Source organism: Myiozetetes cayanensis, unplaced genomic scaffold, assembly GCF_022539395.1.
Source record: "Myiozetetes cayanensis isolate MyiCay16 unplaced genomic scaffold, myiCay2020 scf7, whole genome shotgun sequence".
Classification (NCBI taxonomy): domain Eukaryota; kingdom Metazoa; phylum Chordata; class Aves; order Passeriformes; family Tyrannidae; genus Myiozetetes; species Myiozetetes cayanensis.
In genome coordinates this window covers 38,211,252-38,229,701 of record NW_026087964.1, presented here as the reverse complement: position 1 = coordinate 38,229,701, position 18,450 = coordinate 38,211,252, and positions in this window count along the sequence as shown.

The window sequence follows — 18,450 nt, the reverse complement described above, 5'->3', positions numbered from 1 at the left end:
ATGATGTCATAGGTTAAAAATTAAATTACATGGTCCAGAATACAGCTGTGCACCTAAGTCTTTGCTTTCAGAAAACATAGTTTCTTTTATTCTTTAGCACTGCTAATTGAAATTACCATCTTCCCTCTCACCACCAAAGTTATTCTGAAATCGAGCACTGATTAAGAAGAAAGAGTCTATCACCTCTGGAAAACTTAACCTTAAAGCTTCTAATTTTCAATAACTGAGCTGCAATTAACCAATTACTTTTATTGTTTAGTGCTCAGACTTTAACAGCTTCTAAAAGCGCTGTTATAAACATTAGTTGTTTATGATCCCACAGTTGTAAAACAATGCTATTTGCAGATTGGCAGGTATTTAATCTCTGGTGACTGAGGGATAGATCATTCTTGAAAGCTCTCTCATAGTATTTTGTATTTCCTGCCATTAGCAGTGAAGCTGTAGTTCTAGTCGCATTCATTTTGGTATTTTCTTCTGGTTCACCTGTGTAGCAGCTATTAGAAAAAGAAAATCTTGGATTTTAGTCAGTGCACTAAGTATTTTGTCTAATGATTAGTAATCACTCAGCTCTGGCATGTTGCAGGAGCAACAAAAAGAGTAAAAGACTTGGTGTTTGACCTTTTGCAACAGGAACTTCCAAATCTTAATGTTGCAAGATTCGCTTACCTACAGTTTCAAAGTAAATAGCTCCAAAATGTTCTGCTATAATGCTGAACTATTTAAAAAAAAAAAAAAATCAGCAAAGACATATTCAACTGCTGACAAATGAAAAAATACTTCAAACAGGAGGCACAAAGGAAAGCAAAGTGCAGAAAAGAAGCAATCAGAGGGGAAAGCTAATGAAGGAATGAAAGAAGAAGAGTACTTTATATGCTGGATATGATAAAGGCTGGACAAAGCAAATTAAACACCTTCACTCGAGCAGCCTACTCTCTAATGGCATACAAAGCTGTCAACAAAAGAGAAAATGTCACCAAATGTCAGCAGCAGAATAACCACAAAATAAATCAGAACACTTTCCTTGAGATAAAAGCTGCATAAACTCCATGAAACTTTCCCAATCAAGCTCTAATAGAAGGAGAAAAAACCCTTAGGGAAGAAATGTCAATGCTAATAGACAGTCAAACAGAAAACAACCCCATTGGGACAGAATGAAAAATAAATTCCTAATAAGTAACATCCAGCTACAGACTGACCTGAATGAATGACCTTGTACCTGAACCTCCAAATTTAGAGGAAAAAAATTTCTGAATTAGAATATAAGGCAGTAAATTGTGATATGAAAAAAATTAGATGTTCTGTGGTAGTGTGTCAGTGGAAGTTATGTGCTTAGTGCTTTTCTAAGTCTTTTTCTACTGTAAAGATGCACTTTGCATCTTTCCTGCAGTTTGATGATTTAGTTCTTTGGCAATGAAGAATAAGTTCAATTCCTTAATACAGCAAACATCTTGGGCTCAGGTACCTGGAAAGCATGAAATCTGTTTTGTTTTTCTCCTGCCTAATGAACATTTTCACCCTCATATGTTTCCAGACACCCCTCTTGTGTGTTCAGGGATAAAGCGTCCTCGTTACCATCTCCTGACATTTTTGTCACTTGTATGAAATCATGACCTTTTTAGTACAAACTATGAAGCATCCATAATGTATCAGCTAATGGATAGTTTTGCATTTTATATATATTTTATATATATATATATATATATACTGTATACAACAGAGGGAAGGAAAAAGATGTAGGTAAAGGGGAATTTTGGTAGAAGAGATGTACTACCTTGAAACAAATGCAAGATTTTGCTTCTATGAAAAAGGAAAGAAACCAGCTCAAATAGATGATATTAGGTCTGATACTACTGCCACAGAAACAATGGCAAGATCACAACCCTCTAGGATTTGTGTCTACTATGAGTTTAGTAGCCTGTTTGCAGAAGCATCATCAACGTCTAAACAATATATTATATGCCTCTACTGGCTCTATAGATGCCAAGGTAGGTTCTAGAGGATTTAAGAAAGAACAAATAGAGGAGAAGGGGTAAGAAAAAGTAAGAATCAAGACCCTTGCATCAGTATAATGCTTGAAGTAGGAAATATCTGTGTTGTCCTGCCAGTCATTACAGCAGGAGTAGTAAACCTGACCTTTCATGACTGGTTGTAGTGGATTTGGCTGAAATGGAGTTAATTTTCTTCACAGCAGCCCATATGGAGCTGAGTTTTAAATTTGTGACTAAAATAGATACCAATGTTTCAGTTATGATTAAACAGTGCCTACTGTGATATTCCATGCACTTGAAAGAGTGCATGTCTCCTCCTCTTTTCCTTCCTGAACTACTGTATGCTGCAAAAGAAGGGCTCCACTAGGCCCTCTGATGCCCAGTGCGGTAGTGCAAAAAGGCACTAATGGAATGGCAGATATTTAAACAAAACAACTGACAAAATTTCATATATATCTATATCTAGAGGAAATCCTTTACAAGAAAAGACATTTCAGGAAATAATATCTGAGAAGGAAAGAAGCCTAAGCATTAAGTGAGGTTCTTTGTTTAAAGAGTACTTTAGTGCCTGGTAAAAAGCCTGCCTTTCTTTATGGATGCTGAGATGACTAAATCCAGGATTTAGTCATCAAGGTTTACACTTGCATAGAAAGTACTTGCTACTGATTACTGTCCTGATTTAGATACCTCACTTAAGAGACCCTTTCTCCCTCATCACTTCCTCCTTATCATCCTGACACTGGGTTTTCTGATTCTTGTTCCTGGGGTTGAGACAGATTGGGTGAGACTGTGAACCCCACAAGATGACAAACTACTTAAACCCATGTTACTACCACCTCTCAACCTTCCTCTCCCGAAGCTTTATGTATGATCATTTTGGTGATCAACAGTGACATCAGAACAGAGTTAACATGGCCTTCCCATTATTTCCCCTACCTCTGACTGCTGAAGGATCCAATTCTCAAAGATTTATGTTCCATGAGTATAATCCCACTGAACTCAAGAGCAGAATTTATGTTTGTGTTTATTCAGTATATGGCCCCTTCTGGCTTTTCATCCATGGGCAAATGCAGCCAAATAAAAGCATCCAAAATCAAAGAGGTCCTGCTCTCTGTGTCAGTTTTCCATGGTGTCTTTCTAATCCAGCTCTCCCGTTTTTGTTTTACGTTTGTTGAAATTACTGGGCAATTTAAGGGGTACTTTTAAGTCCTGTTACTTGTTGTGATATTAGTGTGGACGTTAGGAGTCAGATCAACAAAGTACACACCTAGGGATATAGAAAGTTTATGAGCACTGAGGATCTTGTTCACTAGAAGGGAGGAATGTTAGCTGGTGCTACGGTAATTAATGGTTAAATTACCCTTGGGTAGTAGGTAGTAGGTAGCATAACTTTACAATCTGGTAGCTTTAAATTTCATGACTAATTGTAGCAGTGGGAGTTAGAATGCAGGTTGAAGACATAATGAAATTACCACAGGGAGGAACAGACTAATGAAGTGAAGTCCAGCAAAAGTTATGGCTACATTACTGTCAACCTGAAAATCTGTAAATAACAACTTTGAAAACTGCTGAGGGCACTAGACAATGGATTTTATGTGTATATAAGTATGAAATGTGGATTGGGAGGAATAATTGAGTTTGTTATATTGTCAAGTATGTACTTGGAAAAAAAATCACTTGGTCATCATTTAATCTCCTTTGCACACCTTTTTCATCTTATTTGCATTTTTAATGCAAAACCTGACAGAATATCTCTTCAATCATACTGAATTGGTTTGTGTCAAGTATTTGGTGCATATACAACTTCCTAAGTCTTTTAATTCTTCAGCAAAAAACTTAGAGAAATGCATAATAATCTCTTTATGATTTTGGTACTTGGAATGTCAAAGTCAAACTAACTTTCACAGTTTTATTAAGAATTTGGAAATCTTGATTTATTGAATACTAATTTTCAAACATCTTTTTAATGAAGTGGACTGTTTTAAATCAAATTATCTTCAGTTAATAAAATACAGTAGAGTGGATACAGTGCTTTAGAAAATGTGGCTGAAAACTGGTCTCTATAGGGGTCTTTTCTTCAAGACGTTTTAATGCGAATTTATAGATTTATTTTTTTATTTTTCCAAGTTCCTTTTCTGAGAAAACATCATATGAAGATCAGGTATGATGTTTTACATACTGTATAAGTTTGAAAGAATGACATTTTCCCTTTCAAAGAAGGCCTCCGTCTCAACTTGTTATGAAAGCTTAAATGCATTCGATGGGACTCTATAACATCATCTTCCTAGGTACTGTAGGTTGTTTATGGATTATCACTTGTAACAGCTACATCAGCTATATCAGTTTCACATATCAACAATATTAGTTTCTGCTTTACCCAAACCTTTGTATTGCTTAGCCCGTGAATTGTTCCAATAGTGGAAATTCCATTAGCTCACTGCTCAACCTATGCCATCAGATCAGTCCTTCTAATCCCAATTCTTTCCTAATATCCTGTTCTTTTTGCTGTTAGTGAAGCCTGTTAATTCTTGTTCAGTATGTCACTCTAATGCAGGAATAAATTATTTTTCCTTTATTTCACAGCATTTATCATACTTAAAACCTATCCCATGCCCCCATTCAATAATGTAAGAAAAAATTATTTTCTCATTTTTCACAGCCTTTAACATAATTAAAACCTATCCTACTGTGAGAGATTGAAAGGGTTAATGACTTAAACCTTGTTAAAATCACTGAAAGACTTTTGTCCAATGTAGCAAACTATGCAGAGAAGCAACTGCTCACCAAAGCCCACCCCTCCCTGAATACACTGTAGGGATAAATACAATTTTGGAAGAATTTGTAAGGAAAAGTTAGGAACTCAGTGTTCTTTAGGAGGGCTTTCTGCCTAAATGGTAACTCTTTCTCAAAGGCAGTTTCAGTGCTTTCCCCCCTGCCCTGAACAGGAAGAGAAGTTCTCAGCCTCTGTCTGATATGTGAGAGAGAGAGAGTCCTAATAGACACGCATAGAGGCCTTGGGAAGGTGGGGGAGAGACAGAGAGGATAAAAGGGGCCCTGAGGAGGCAGGAACTCACCTTCATTTCAGCCATCACCTCAGGCTACAAGCTGGATGTTGAACAAGGTAAAGAGAGATGCAAATTCTTTCAGATGAAGTAATGTTTCTTTCTCCTTACACTAACGGACTCAGCTGTGATAACTCGCTTCTGGGGAAGTACTGAAAGATTCGTGGATGGCCTGGAGATATCTTTGCTGTTGGGCCACAATTTGTCATAATGGACTCAATTGTGCTGATGGTAACAGGCAGCTGTAATGTCTTAGAAGGTGTCAAAGGCTCAAGAAATTTCCTGTGATCCAGTATTACATCATCCAATGTAAAAGTCCTTGCCCCAGGGGAGGCACTGGGGCATTTCTACCTAGCCTAAGCATAATAAAACCCCTATGGGCTCTGTGTTTCATCCGGGCCTTTCATCAGCTATGGGCTTCCCTTGAAGGATCTAGAAAGCAAGCATCACTTTGACAAGACTGGAACCCTCACTACCCAGAAGACTGGGAGAAGAGGATCAATGGGACACCACTGGAATCCACAAACTGGTGATATTTCTCTACTTAATCGTTCCCTCTGTCACATTCTTTCTCTCTCCACTCCTCTCTCTTTTTCCTGTTTCTTTGTATCTGTACCTCACATTTACTGATAAATATAAATCTGTAGTATTTGTTTTGGCATATGGTCTCTTTTGCAACTTAATTCAAGCAGAGGCATCTCTCTAATAATTTTAATAACCATGTATTAACACCTACATCCCTATTCAGTTTTGTCTTTAGGTTGAAAAGCTGTCCAGTCTTGTCTCCCTGTCTTTTCTGGTCCTCTGACCACCTGTTGATAATCTCAAAACTGTATTGAGCTAATTGCCATCTTTCTAGGACTGCAGTAACTAAGTCTGCTCAGTTCATATATCTGTATTTCACGTATTTCAACCAATCATCTCTGGATTTCACCAACAATAAGTAGTTACTGGGTATAATGGGAAGATATTCAGAATTATCCAGAATTAAATTTCCCTGATAATACATTACAGTGGTGAATTTGAATCATGAAACTTGGTTAATAATTTGTGCTTCATTTCCAGTTTGAGTTTTTCTGATTTGAGCCTCTAGTAATTAATCCTCTCTTTGGTACACCTCCTTTCTGGATTAATTGGCAGTCTTTTCTTTCTGTAAATGCACTTATAAGCTGTGATCGATTCAATTTTCATTTCACCTCTGAGAAAACAGTCTGAATTCTCCTTGCAAATATCTATCTCCAACAGGATACCTATCTGTTTTTATTCACTGTTTCCTAGGATATGGTTATGCCCTAGGATAAGGTAAATCAGTTCTATGATGGATGTTGAAGGGGTGGTCAAGGTGCTAAACTGTGAGTGTATGGGGTTAAAAAGAACTGATTGGATAAGGTATGAAGTTTGGAGATAAGTAGTGCTAAAAATATGAGGAAAAGCTAGGAGAGGAATAAGGCAATTGGAATTCCTATGCTGAGTGTAAATAAAGTGTGAGGATAACGTGGTTTTGTTGTTGTTGTTGTTGTTGTTGTTGTTGTTTTAATATCTGGCTTAGCTGAATTTATGATTACGTAGGTAATACCTGTTAATAAAAATTAGATTTCTTTAACATTTCAAAGATTTTAAAATTGTTTTCTTATTTTCATTTTATTTTCAGAAAGTGAATGAGCCTGTCTGAAGACTTCATTTTGACACATTTACCTGAAATATAATAATTCTCCATTTCCTTGTTTGTGGTTTAATTAATAAAACATACAGTAAGAAAGCATACAGATATAGATGGCAAGCATATAAAAGCATAAACTAAGCCTGAAAGTTAAATTCCTGCACTCAAAATATATGATAATATTATGATTTTAAAGCAATTCTTTTAATCCCCTCTGAAAACCTTCCTTGTAGAGTATACATTTAGGCATTGTGTACAGTCCATATGATGACAACTTTGATGTCATGTAAATTTAGCAAAAATATAGGGCCCTAATTTTAGGATTCAGTACGTATTGAGAAATGAAAGAAAATAATCCCTCCTTCCCCAACTGCTTAGTCATTGTCAGTGTCGTAGTTATCTCCAGTAATAACTCAAACTGTTTATATTTGAATTAGCATCTTAAGTCCCCTTAGTTGTAGCGTAAGTGGTTGCAGTGCAAAAAGACATGTAAAACCACATATGAGGGCTCAATTAATAACAGAAAACAGTTGCATCAGCCTCTTGGAGTACTTGGGGCTCCAAAGCAGTACCAGACTAATCAGGAACATGCAGCTGCCATTATTTTCCTACTGGCAGATCCTTTTTGAATTTCAAGTCCTATTTAACCTGAGGTGGACACTTATGTGTGTACATGAGAGTGGAGTTCTCAATGAGGTATAACTTTTCTTGTTTCAGAAGCTACCATTGCACTGAAAACAAGAGCATGAACAGTCAAGCACTTCGCTAATACTTACACCTTCATTGGCCCTCAATTTCTGTTTTACTTTATTCTACCATCAACATTCTTCATACAATAAAACACATAATCAAAGCAGGGAGCTCAGATAAAAGTGAAAAAGGCACTAGAATCTCCACTTTATGTGCACTTTTTTCTCCTAACAAGCTTAGTCTTTGATCATTTCCCATTTGATCAAAGAGAGCTTTGATGTTCTTTGAAGAAGTACTGAATTATTGGAATAAAGATAGAGAATTTGATTCCCATTTTCATCCGAAGAAAATAAATGAAAGAGCTGGACTAGTAGTTTGCAATAGATCTCCAAATAATTGGAATCCCCCCCCCCCAAACATAAGGAAAAAAGGAGCATAATCTAGTTACAAGCAAACGTTAAAAGTGGGAAAGAAAGCCAAATGTATGGCATATTTGTTCTAGAAAATATGTCTCTAACTGCTAGTCAAACTGTGATAAATGTCTTCAGCTCAGAACAAAATGTATGCTTATGAATATCAAAGTGCAAAATGTATTGCAGATCCATGCTTGAACAACATTTGCCACAGCTGGAAAGATTTACTGTAAAGAATGCTAGAAAGAAAGGAATAAAAGGAAAAAAAAAAGGTATAGTTTTAGCCCTCTATGTTGTACGTAGTGTTGCATAGTAAGTGAGGTGGGTTTTTTGGATTTTTCTTGTTGTTTGATGATAAAATTCGTGGTTTTAGGCCTTTAATGAAATACTTTAGTTTCAGTTTGGAGTATGGATGGTTAAGGATAGTCAAGAAATCAAGCCAAATTTGAAATTACAAAGTTTCCTTTTCTTTTTTTTTTTTTTTGTTTGTTTGTTTGTTTTGTAGTGGGTTTTTTGTTTATGTTTTTCCTTCAGTTTGTTTTGACCTCATAAATAGCCCAGTGTTAGAAAGTGCCAGAAAGTTCAAATCCAATGACTAAATAGACTGAAAGTTGCATTCAGTCTAGAAAGAAAAAGACTGCTATTCATTCCAATTATAACATATATATTTTGATCAACTCACCTTTGTTGTAGAGCAGTTATTTAATGAATACTTTGTCTAGCTTGTAAATATTGATTTAAAGATGCAATAACTTTATAAGGTAATAACTGATTATTCCTATTTTCAGGAGAACATCTACACTGTTGAAGATGTGTTTACCCTAAAGAAGCTTTCATGGTAATCACGTTTTAGGTCTCTATGATCTGATTGAAGTAATGTTAGTAGAAGTTCTGGTACTTAATCTTTTCAGCAAAATCCCTTCCTTCAATAGAGATTTCAATGACAATTTATTTTTTTTTAAGTAGTATGAAAAGATGAGAAGTCTTCATAAACTCCAACTGATGTTTGTTGTAGTGAGGTAGAATCAGATTTGTTTTAGAGGGTTTGTGAGGTTAATTTGGCTCTGATAGTAAATATACTTAACCAGGCACGAAGAGAGGCAAATGACATCCATATTACACAAACAAAAGCAAATTTAGGCAAGAAACTCCAAACAAACAAAACCCAGACAACCAGTTCTTGAACATGGAGAAGACAGCAGAAAAGATACGCTCTGAGAAATGAACAGAAAGATGCTTCAGATTTGGGGAAGAGGGCATTTGAAAACTTATTTTCTTGGTCCTAACAATTCAGGGAACAGAAGGGCTCAAAATAGAAAGAATACAGCTGACTCCTACACCATCTGTTTAGCAGAAAACAAATTATTAAAAGTAGTCTGAGATAAAGACTTTGAGTATTTTTCAGGCTTTATAGGCCTTCTCAGAAAATTACTTGACTTCCTAACTCATTGAAGTCATCTTTGCTATCCTAACATTCTTTTTAAAGAACTATTGGAATACCTGGAACATTCCAGAAAGTTGGAAAATTGCTAAATTTTAAATTAGCTGGACCATGTGCAGTTGCATCATTCTAGATCCACACGGACACATTAAAAAAAAAGTAGAAACATTGTAATATGCACAAATGCAAAGTGAAACATTTAAGAATAAGGACCACAGAAGATTTTAGACTGAGGAAAGATGCAACTCTGAGAAAATTAGGAATTATTATAAGTGAATGAAAGAATCCTTTGTTCTGTTCCCGACACTTCTCTTGTAGTTGTCTGAGAACAAATACCATGTCTGTGGTACCTCTGTTGGCTCTATGTTACCTCTGTTGATCTCACCAAGGCTTTTGATACTGTGAGCAGAAAAGGTCTGTGGCAGATTTTGGAACTGATTAGGATGTCCTCCCAAGTTCCTCAAAATGATCATCTCTCTTCATGAGGACCAGCGCGGTCAAGTCAGATATGGCGATGCACTTTCTGAGCCATTTCCAATAGCCAATGGTGTGAAGCAAAGCTGCATTCTCGCACCAACTTTATTCACAATCTTCTTCAGCGTGATGCTTCAAAGGGCCACAGCAGAACTTGATGATTTCCTAGATTGCTGGAAATGTGAGAGCATTAATTTCTTTGTGTGTTGATCAGTGTTGTAGCTTTGGCCATTAGGGGTGAGATAGAGTACACACACATAGATCCAAGATGCACAATTTTATCCAACTTATGAGTGCTCATATATACCCTCTAAGAACAATTAGCAAACATTTCCCTGTTCAAGCAGAGCACTTCTAGGATGTGCAAGCAACAAAAAGGAGGCCTGGGAACTTGAGGGAAAGCCGTGGACAGGCATCAAGTGGCTTTAGGAGAGTTCCTCCAGCTCTGAACTGGGTAGAGAGTTTAAGGGGACATCAACTGCACACTCACAGATGGGAGACACAAAAAACAAAGGGAGTGCAGGTGTCACTCTATCAAGATTTTCAGTTTTCAAGGCTAATTAGCAGTGCTTGTACACTGCAAGATGAATGCATGTGATGCAACTCTAAGGCCAGTAACAGGTTTGCAGTTGCAGATTCCAGATCATAGGAATAGCTTTAACACTCACTAGATCTAAAAAATACCTGAACAGCTCATTAAGTATCGATACAATTTATAGCAGTTGATCTCAAAATCACATCCTGCTAGTGTTCCTAAGAAAATGGATGCAACTCTATGATGTTATCAAGTTGTTTTGAATGTTATATTCAGTTCTGATTATCCTGTCTCTAAAGAGATTAGGCAAGAGGATACAATGATGAAAGACCTTAAGAATATGACAGATTAAAAAGAAAAAATGTGATAAAAGAAATAGGGAGAAGTTTCAGTAATGACTGTATGGTAAAGATGCAAAAGGATAAAGAAAAGGAAAAGGCCTTTTGATGTACCTTTTGTTATAGTGTACAAGGCTGTAAGACAGAAGTGAAAACAAGGGAAAACACTCTATTTTGTACACATTGCAATTATCCTGTGAAAGTCTATCACTAATTATTTCTAGAACAAAGAGTGTTGTGGTATTCAGAGAACAATCAGATACTTATACTGATGGTGAAAACATTCAGAAATTTGTTACATTATATAAATGATCTATAACTATAGATTTTTAGAAGTTTTGTATGTGAAAATATATGGCTAGTAGAAATTTAGCTAGCTGGTGGTAAATAAGATTTAGGATTATACTTGTCACATATATATATACACTTACACACACACATACACATATCTATATATAAATAGAAGTATTTATTGCCTTATAAAAACCCCTAGGAGTTTTCTGACATCTTCCTTGAACTGTGCATAGTAATAAGGAGCATAAGGGAAGCCTTGGGACTGGTGACACAAGAACTGAAAATTCATAAAATAGAGGCATGCTTATGGACAAAGGGAGAAATCAGCATCTTTTTTTGGCAGTCAGCATCTCTTCTACATAGTAAAGCTTATACAAGCTAAAATGCCTGTGATAAGATATACTCTATTATATCCTTTATTTTTATTGCTGTCCTGACACCTGACAAACTCAAACTGCTGATTGTGTCTGGTTTAGTGACAACTTGTAACACTTTCTTTCCCTTGCACTTTCCCTTTACCCTTTCCCCTGCCTCTAAGAATAATTTAAACAAATTATCACTATAATCTACATCAGTTTCTCACCATATTAATTTTCAGATATATTATATTCAAATCTATAGATTTACAGATATAGATATGTTTGCTTTTTCAGGCACCAAATTTGCTTGTACTGTGCACACAGCTCCAGGTGTACCTTGGCAAACAACGTATATCACCATTGCTACTACATCACAGAATCACAGAACAGTTAAAGTTGTCAAGCACCTCTGGAGATCATCTAGTCCAAACTCCTTCTCAAGGTAGGGACACCTAGAGCAGTATGCTCAGGGTTGTGTCTGATCAGGTTTTGAATATTGTCAAGAAGGAAGACTCCACACCTTCTCTGGGCAATCTGTGAAAAACAAAAATAACCCCAAGCATCTTTTTCTTGTGCCCTCTTGCCTAGTCACTGCATCCTCTGAAGAAAAGTCTGGCTCCATTTTCTTTACTTCTGCCATTTATAAACATTGAAAAGATCTCCTCTGTGCCATTTCTTCTTCAGGTTAAGTAGTTCCAGCACTTTCAACCTCTCTTTGTGTGACAGATGCTCCAGTCTCTTACTCATCTTTGTTGCCTTTTGCTATACCCACTCCAGTAAGTCACCGTCTTGTACTGGAGAGACCAGGCCTAGGCACAGTACTCCAGATCCATCTCACTAGGGCTGAGCAGCCCTCCACCATCTGGCAATGTTCTTCTTAATACAATCAAGGAGGTTCTTGGCCTTCTCTGCAATAAGGGCACATGGGCCTCAGTTGATGTTCAACATTTCCAACCAGTCTGCAGCCTGTACTGGTGCGTCTTGGACTGTTGCTGCCCTCCTGTGTTGTTTCTCCAGGAAATACTGAGGTTATTCAGGTTTCTCATGAGTATCATGGCGAAAAAATTTGAAATTATCTGAAGGCTTCATCTACTTTTTCGTGATCAGGTGTTCTGCAGCAGACACACACAGCTATACCACCTGCTTTGGTCTGACATCTAATCCTGTCAGAGACACCCATGAGGTCTCAGCTAGCTCATCATTCATCTGAAGGCAGATTTTCATGTATTCCTGCTTCACTCCCATAAAGAGTGACTGCTCCTTCATGCCATCCTGACCTGTCCTTAAATGTCCCTAAAGTGGGACATGTCTCCATCCATTGCAGCACTTCAGTTGTGTGATTTCTCACCACACCTGATATCTCATCACTTGATAGCCCTGCAACTACACCCTGGTCTCATCCTCATTTGTTCCCCATGCTGCATGTGTTAGTGTGCAGGAACTTCAGAGAGGCACCAAGGTGCGCTCTTTTTCCCAGAAAAGGTAGAAGTGTTTTCCCCATGATACTGTCTTCTCTTGCAGGTAACTCCTTTATTTCTGTGCATATGCCTGAAATGAGCCCCTTTCAACATTTTCTTGATAATGAGGATGCTACAGTCCACATCATCATGAACCCTTTGCTTGCCAACCTAGTCTGCCGTTTCCTCACTTAATTGCTGGTTGTTGACTCCATGCCCTGTTTCTACCTTAAAGTTCTTCTTGCTTGCACAACCTATTGATAAAGATCCTTTTGTCCCACTTTGAAAGGTGGGTCCTGTCTCTTCCCAACAGTTCTTAATCCTTGGATAGTCTCATGGTCACAAAAAACATGTGAATATTTCCAATATTACCCTTGCAGAAAAACTGATGCGGCACACCATGCTGATCCCTTGTCACAATTCGTTTGTGCAAGACAGACCCTCTGTCAGTGCACTCCTCCTGCAAGCACAGAACCCACCTACTGCTACCCCAGCCTCAGCAAGAGAGCCCAGGCATCCCTGCAGCCCCAGACCTGAAGAGATGTATCTGCACTGGAGTCAAGACCTCAGATGTGCTGGGGAAAATGCTCCAGTGGCTGATGGGGACTGAGCCCCACACTGTGTCTCCACCGCTGCTAAACAGCACATGTGCTGTCCCTCCCCAGAGGGTCTGCCCCACTGTGTGCCCTTCTGCATGTACAGCTGCCTCTGTTATATGCAATAACCCATCACCAGAGCCAGTGACTTGCTAGTCTGAACTGGCAGGTTCCTCGATGTTCTTTGAAACTCTGCAGTGGTTTTCTTCTCCCTGCTTTATTACAGTGTCAGAATAATTCTTTGTGGTTTGACAGCAGGGAACTGTACTGTTTATTCAACAATAGATTAGGTCTGGAGAAGGAAAGGTGTGAGGGCAGGAATGGGTACACATAATCTCAGATAGGAGGAGAATGTCAGAATTAATAACTTGATCAAAACCGAGGATGTCTATTAACCTGTTCCATACCAAGGAAGAAGAGACCTGGGCAGAGAATAATTGAAAAGGGGATAGTAAAGACAAATAATATATTTGGGGGTTATGTATTTGTTTATTTTTTTTAACTTTGTATTTTCTTAGTCCATACAGGCTCACATTTTAGTGTCTAGGGTGTTTTCCTTGCTGTATTTTGAGATGGAGTGACAAAGGATTCATTTACAAGTGGAGAAAGGGCCCTTAAAATGTCATTTTGCCATAGGCACCAAGAAGTATTTATACACACTGATTAGCAGCCACTGTCTTTTTAATGAGAAAGTGGGATGTCATTTGTCATTGTAGCAGATCCTGCTGTCATTGTTCTCTGCCGTGTTTTTAGCAACTCCATAATAAATATCTGCATACAACAAAATCAATAGCTGGATTGCTCCCAAATGAGGAAATGCTCAAAAAATCTCTGCCAAACCCCTAAAATGCTTATCTCTTAGAAACAGAGAATTATTCTAAGTTTTTTTGTAAGACTACATTCTCTTTCAGTAACATATAGTAACAGTATATTAAAAAACTTTATTTGATTCTAATTAATGATTTTAAATGTTAAAATTGCATTAAAAATAAAAAAAATACAATATCTGTAGATCTACTCATGCCATGCAGGTGGTGGGGAGACAAAGTTCCATGAATGTGGAATCATTTTACATGTTATGTAGTCCTGACTGCTGCCAGAAACAATGAATGAAGCCCAAATTCCCAGAGTTTTCTCCCCAGATACATTTAGGTTCCTTTGTTCTAGTAAATGCGTCATGGCTCCAGCTGTTTTGAAGTAGATGAGAATTTAGACATTGATGCTAATAGAAGCACTGTTGGACACTGAATGGTAGAAATATTCTGGAATATTTCCTCACTGTGCATGTTGCCCAAAAGTAGATGACTTGGACAGCATTTCTATACAATGGACACTGTGTTGATTTTGCAGTAAGATGAGATGATGGTAACAAGTCTAATCATTATCTATTGCAACAGAGCTCTTAGCATTAGAGTTTCTGACAGGTCCAATATTTGTGCCCCTGACAAAGGAATGAAAAGTTCAGTTGTTTACCTGAGCACCGGGTAGAACTGTGACTTCATGGTAACCCTTATAATGTAAGAAAGCACTGATTTTATAGATTTAATGACCTTTTAGTTTGTTTGTGACTTCTTTTTTACCCCCCCTCCAGATTTCCATAGCAACAAGATTTTGAACCAATTACTTCATCATAAACAAAGACTTTAGAGAACAAGAAACATAAGTAATACTGAAGTCCATAAGTCTGGTGTTCATGACAAATGTTGAAAATTTATGAGGAATTACCCTAGTATATTGTAAGTTTACTTTACTGTCTCTTCTGTACACACAAAAGGAATATGTCATTGTTTCAATGATACAACATACCATCTTCTTTATTGCAAAAATCTAAAAATAGTATGAATTTTAACAGATCACAGTTCTGATACCATGGTTAGACACATATTTATGCATATTGAGACAAGATTAGGTCAAATAGCAATCTGAGGTGGGATTTTCATTTTAACATCAATTCTAATCACTGATTTTCAGACTTTCAAAAAAAAGTCTAAATGGATGTGGATTCACGTTCTTGCTGCATACATATTTTGGCAAATGAAAATGCATTTACTTTTGCCTTGTTATACAGCACCAAAGATCATGGATATACGTTTCTTTCATATATGTTTGTTGCTAGGGTTAAGCTTCAGAATGTTCATGTTTTCTGCATATATTAGTTGTATGTGATGTAACCATACAAAGTTCATGGAGATGAAAAGGGCAAAATGATGGAAATATTTTAAGCAGCTTTAGTGAATGCTGTAAAAACACATAAGTTAATGGCTAACTAACAGGATATCATTAGTTACAACTCATTGAAAGAAGTGAGCCAGAGCAGCAGTAAATACAGGCATTTGCTGTTGTAAGCAAGAAACTTCTCAGCAAAACAGAGCTTTCCTTAGCTTTAATGCCAGCAAGGCAGAATTTAATTTGTGCGATAAAGGAATTTTGTGGTTTCTTTAGGAAGACAAGTATACCAACCTCAAAAAGGTAAAGTGGACTGAATGAGTAATTTTCAGATACAGATTGTTATGCTTTTCAACCTAGTGACAGGTTGAGAAGTCTCCTTCTTCAAAAGGAAGGTTCTGCAGTGGGAGTAGTTTTTCTCACTGCAGGTTCCTCATCATTCAAAATTAGTAAGTGTTATTGCTGGATTTTCCTCACAGCTGTTGAGAGCATCAGGTAAGAATGTAGAAATTGCTATAACTTCAGGTACTTTCTTGATACATTTGAGAAGCTTGACAGAGTGAAGGAAGTCTTGTACGCATGGAAGAGCTAATACAACCAAACTGTGACAGCCATGGTACTGATAGGCTGCCCCATCTTTGATAAAATGGGATAGAAGTCTAGCTTCCCCTCAGGCACTATACAGTGGGCATTCTCTGTAATGTTAAAACAGTTTTCATAGTGCAATAAAATGTAATTAAGCAACACTGAGTTTGAAATTAATTTGGCAACAATTCAGATGTTTCTCAATAGTTTGTGTTGTTCATTAGTATGAAAAATCATGGCCTTTACCACATTTATATTCATCTTAGGGGTATATAATGAGGGAAAGTTGTAAGAAAACAAATAAAAACCATCTGTATTACAATGCAATAGCAATTAAGAAATATAATAAAATGAACACAACCACCTAGAATTATATGCTAATTAGAATGATGTATTGTGCCCATAACAACAGAGTTTGATCTAAGCTCTTGGTTACTTACTGGTGAGAACAGACTGTTGGGTGACAAACAGATAAACTTTTTAGATCTATCTATCTGCCAAAGTGGTCCTATTCAAAGTGCTTTCATATGGGATGTTCAAGTGGTCAATTGAACCAAACATTTTACTTAATGTTTATGCACCAAAATATGTGATTTTTTATTTAGCATGGAGATTCCTCATCCCTCACACTGGTAATAATTATTCTGTGAAAAAATGTTTCTCTATAGGAACACAGTCTGGAAGAAATTAGCCATTGAGTCACTGAATGCAGCACTTCAGAGCTGTAGGCAAGCATTAAATAAGCTGGCTCCCAATCCCTTTTAGCAAGGTACTACAGCTGCTATCTCTTAATCACAAAACTGTAAAAAATATTTAACTTAGTTTTGGCTTGTGTTTTTTTTCCCCTTCATCACATAGACAAAATCAAAATATTTTATTGTCATTGCTTCCGGAAACCTTGGACCACCTATTCTTGAACTAATCAGTCTACCTTAATCTTATTGACTTCAGAGGTATTAGTTGGAATTAAACAGTATTTCACGGTACAATATTTCAGACAACCATTGATAAACCATTAGAATATTTTTGTCCACAGTTTAAGAAATATGCAATGTAATATGGTGTTTCATAGGGACTTTGCAACACATTATAGCACTTACAGTTCCACTTACAGTTCTGTGAGGAAAAAAAAGAGAAAAGAGAAAAACCTTAAAAGAGTCTGTTTTACTATAATTTGTGCTGTTTATTTATTTTTCTGAATCATCTGCCACTCTTTAGCACTGAAGACTTCATTAAAGTGTTTTTTTCTGATTATAGAAGGAACTTTCAGTCTAGTTTATTTGATAGTTGACTAAAGTGTATCATTTTCTTTACTTTCATGGCATATTAATTTCCCTTATAAGGCCAATCAATTTTGTTAGCACTAATCAATGTTACATTAGACCAAGAGCTAGGAGCTGCTCCCGAGCTATGTCTCTGTGAACTCTGCTACTAAAATGGCCTTTCTTGACACTGATTTGGGCCAGAACATTGTGAACTCAGAGACTCCTATTCACCTAAGGCAAAGCAAAATTAAGCAATTTTGCCCACTAACTATGCAGACTGAACATTCAAAGCCAGCATTTTGAGAATGACTGTGGGGTTCATAAACCTTGCATGAAGCCTGGTGGTCCCCAGTGCCAAACTGTTTCTAAGGAGAATTATTGCACCAAGGCTGCTGTAAATTTGTCATCAGTGCCCAGTATTCTGTTTCAAGATCGAGGGATTCACATAATGCAAGGACCTGTGCTTTATGTCAGTCTCCATCAGAAGACTAGAAAGTGGGACGACTGAAGGTGATGCCCAGAACAAATGGTGTAAATTTCATTGCACTGGGAACTGCAGAAGGTCTGCAAAAGTAGAGCAGCAAAGACTGTATTTCCTATTAGTATTCAAAATCACAGAAGGATTTTCAATGAAACAAAAATAGATTGCTTTTAGGATCACAGAAAGTGTAGGCTTAAGGATCAGTCATTACTAGGAGATAATTAAGGACGTGTAAGTAACTTCATGATTTACGAAATAAAAAAAAGCTATTTTCTGGTGAGGAGTGACAGAGATCCCCTCCGTCTCCAGGGTGATAATGTCTATTAAGAAAAATGGGGACACAGAGACAAGGTTCCTATACAGGAGAGAAAACGGAGAATTTTCTTGGAAAACCTTTTGTTGTTTTAGTGAAATATCTAAATAATTTCAATAATATCAGTAATTTTCATGTTATGTACGTAGTCTTGGTTGGATCTGAAATGAGGAGTAGAGTAAGGACTCAGACTAACCTGTGACATAATGCAGAGATGCTCCTGGTATTTACTTTGCAGGTCAGAATCACAGTTGGAATTGTCATGCTTTGCTCACAATAGTGGCTTAAATCTCTTACATCGGTTTCAAGTAAATACTTTTCCTATTAGTTTAC